The 2500-nt window shown below is 39.8% G+C and overlaps 6 non-coding genes across 6 annotated transcripts; all 6 read left to right on the forward strand.

Moving 5' to 3' along the window:
* The first annotated feature begins 322 nt into the window (after nt 1-322).
* trnaq-uug (transfer RNA glutamine (anticodon UUG)) lies at nt 323-394 on the forward strand. Its single transcript has one exon. It is a non-coding gene; the product is annotated as a tRNA-Gln (tRNA).
* Nucleotides 395-509: 115 nt separating this feature from the next.
* trnaq-cug (transfer RNA glutamine (anticodon CUG)) lies at nt 510-581 on the forward strand. The gene has a single exon. It is a non-coding gene; the product is annotated as a tRNA-Gln (tRNA).
* A 568-nt stretch (nt 582-1149) lies between these two features.
* On the forward strand, nt 1150-1221 carry trnaq-uug (transfer RNA glutamine (anticodon UUG)). The gene has a single exon. It is a non-coding gene; the product is annotated as a tRNA-Gln (tRNA).
* Nucleotides 1222-1336: 115 nt separating this feature from the next.
* Nucleotides 1337-1408, forward strand: trnaq-cug (transfer RNA glutamine (anticodon CUG)). The gene has a single exon. It is a non-coding gene; the product is annotated as a tRNA-Gln (tRNA).
* Nucleotides 1409-1976: 568 nt separating this feature from the next.
* On the forward strand, nt 1977-2048 carry trnaq-uug (transfer RNA glutamine (anticodon UUG)). The gene has a single exon. It is a non-coding gene; the product is annotated as a tRNA-Gln (tRNA).
* Nucleotides 2049-2163: 115 nt separating this feature from the next.
* On the forward strand, nt 2164-2235 carry trnaq-cug (transfer RNA glutamine (anticodon CUG)). The gene has a single exon. It is a non-coding gene; the product is annotated as a tRNA-Gln (tRNA).
* Nucleotides 2236-2500: the final 265 nt, after the last annotated feature.

Here is a 2500-nt window from a genome sequence, read left to right on the forward strand (position 1 = left end):
TGTTACATGTTAGGGTAGCCCAGTTGATACCGTTTATGGCCAGAAAATATTTTCTCTGTTTTTCCGGAGAACCTAGGAGAGTAAATCTGAACCCATCACAGAGTATTGATTACAGGGTTCTGTGCTGTCAAGGTTATCACTCAGGACTCTGAATCCTACAATCTGAGTTCAAGTCTTGGTCGGACCTACCATGTGAATAATTCTTCCTTGTTGAACTAGAAGACAGCTGTCCAAATATTGTTGTCAGTTGAAAGTATTTGCAACACGTGACGGAACGACTGTCCATTTTTTTCTGTAAAATTACTAATTTGGTTAAGAATATGGTTCTATGGTGTAATGGTTAGCACTCTGGACTTTGAATCCAGTGATCCGAGTTCAAATCTCGGTAGAACCTTCCTAGCTTTTGTGCTGAATTATTCACATGGCCTACCAATAATCTCATCTCTTGCTGTTAATCGGGTGAACAAATGACAGGAAAATCTGAACACTTCAGTAATATTTATGTACAGGGTTCTATGGTGTAATGGTTACCACTCAGGACTCTGAATCCTGTGATCCGAGTTCAAATCTCGGTAGGACCTTCCTAGCTTTTGTGCTGAATTATTCACATGGCCTACCAATAATCTCATCTCTTGCTGTTAATCGGGTGAACAAATGATCTCTGAATCCTGCGATCAGATAATGCAGGTAATGCAGGTAATGCATACTATGAGTGCCTAGTAGGTTTGTTAATTGAGAACTTGCTACCTCCCAATGAACCAAAAATATTTCAGATTTTTTTCACCCTCATCACATCAATCGTGTTGGAAATATGTGGACTTACAAGTTGTTACATGGTAGGGTAGCCCAGTTGATACCGTTTATGGCCAGAAAATATTTTCTCTGTTTTTCCGGAGAACCTAGGAGAGTAAATCTGAACCCATCACAGAGTATTGATTACAGGGTTCTGTGCTGTCAAGGTTATCACTCAGGACTCTGAATCCTACAATCTGAGTTCAAGTCTTGGTCGGACCTACCATGTGAATAATTCTTCCTTGTTGAACTAGAAGACAGCTGTCCAAATATTGTTGTCAGTTGAAAGTATTTGCAACACGTGACGGAACGACTGTCCATTTTTTTCTGTAAAATTACTAATTTGGTTAAGAATATGGTTCTATGGTGTAATGGTTAGCACTCTGGACTTTGAATCCAGTGATCCGAGTTCAAATCTCGGTAGAACCTTCCTAGCTTTTGTGCTGAATTATTCACATGGCCTACCAATAATCTCATCTCTTGCTGTTAATCGGGTGAACAAATGACAGGAAAATCTGAACACTTCAGTAATATTTATGTACAGGGTTCTATGGTGTAATGGTTAGCACTCAGGACTCTGAATCCTGCGATCCGAGTTCAAATCTCGGTAGGACCTTCCTAGCTTTTGTGCTGAATTATTCACATGGCCTACCAATAATCTCATCTCTTGCTGTTAATCGGGTGAACAAATGATCTCTGAATCCTGCGATCAGATAATGCAGGTAATGCAGGTAATGCATACTATGAGTGCCTAGTAGGTTTGTTAATTGAGAACTTGCTACCTCCCAATGAACCAAAAATATTTCAGATTTTTTTCACCCTCATCACATCAATCGTGTTGGAAATATGTGGACTTACAAGTTGTTACATGGTAGGGTAGCCCAGTTGATACCGTTTATGGCCAGAAAATATTTTCTCTGTTTTTCCGGAGAACCTAGGAGAGTAAATCTGAACCCATCACAGAGTATTGATTACAGGGTTCTGTGCTGTCAAGGTTATCACTCAGGACTCTGAATCCTACAATCTGCGTTCAAGTCTTGGTCGGACCTACCATGTGAATAATTCTTCCTTGTTGAACTAGAAGACAGCTGTCCAAATATTGTTGTCAGTTGAAAGTATTTGCAACACGTGACGGAACGACTGTCCATTTTTTTCTGTAAAATTACTAATTTGGTTAAGAATATGGTTCTATGGTGTAATGGTTAGCACTCTGGACTTTGAATCCAGTGATCCGAGTTCAAATCTCGGTAGAACCTTCCTAGCTTTTGTGCTGAATTATTCACATGGCCTACCAATAATCTCATCTCTTGCTGTTAATCGGGTGAACAAATGACAGGAAAATCTGAACACTTCAGTAATATTTATGTACAGGGTTCTATGGTGTAATGGTTAGCACTCAGGACTCTGAATCCTGCGATCCGAGTTCAAATCTCGGTAGGACCTTCCTAGCTTTTGTGCTGAATTATTCACATGGCCTACCAATAATCTCATCTCTTGCTGTTAATCGGGTGAACAAATGATCTCTGAATCCTGCGATCAGATAATGCAGGTAATGCATACTATGAGTGCCTAGTAGGTTTGTTAATTGAGAACTTGCTACCTCCCAATGAACGAAAAATATTTCAGATTTTTTTCACCCTCATCACATCAATCGTGTTGGAAATATGTGGACTTACAAGTTGTTACATGGTAGGGTAGCCCAGTTGAT

This window comes from Salvelinus alpinus, chromosome 6 (assembly GCF_045679555.1).
Source record: "Salvelinus alpinus chromosome 6, SLU_Salpinus.1, whole genome shotgun sequence".
NCBI classification, from domain to species: domain Eukaryota; kingdom Metazoa; phylum Chordata; class Actinopteri; order Salmoniformes; family Salmonidae; genus Salvelinus; species Salvelinus alpinus.